This window comes from Penaeus monodon, chromosome 19 (assembly GCF_015228065.2).
Source record: "Penaeus monodon isolate SGIC_2016 chromosome 19, NSTDA_Pmon_1, whole genome shotgun sequence".
NCBI classification, from domain to species: Eukaryota; Metazoa; Arthropoda; class Malacostraca; order Decapoda; family Penaeidae; genus Penaeus; species Penaeus monodon.
In genome coordinates this window covers 28,342,602-28,342,904 of record NC_051404.1, presented here as the reverse complement: position 1 = coordinate 28,342,904, position 303 = coordinate 28,342,602, and the positions used below count along the sequence as shown (strand labels likewise).

General features: G+C 42.2%; 1 long non-coding RNA gene across 1 annotated transcript in view; it reads left to right on the top strand.

The window, feature by feature from the left end:
- LOC119585151 overlaps window positions 1-303 on the top strand; it is an 18,648-nt gene that overhangs the window by 17,319 nt on the left and 1,026 nt on the right. The gene's annotated exons all lie outside the window — the stretch shown is intronic.

Below are 303 nucleotides of genomic sequence, written 5' to 3'. Positions count from 1 at the left end.
GTTCGCCATTTCACCCTCCTCTGGCCGCCTGCCACCGTCTACGTCTACCCAGCCAAACACTTCCTTGGTTTTGCTTTTTAGTTCGTCAAGCGCGAGGCAGTTTCAGTGACTCTGGTGTAGCTGAAATAACTCTGGATTATTTTAAGCCAACTGTGTGTTTGTTGTTTTTTGATGTTAGTATTGTGTTTGATTTTTGGAAATGTATTGAATAACGCCCAGACAATGTTCATGCAAGAAAAATTAATGCCTGGGGCGACATATTATAGATGAAGGAAAAAATGTGAATGGTGCATGTCTCTGTGC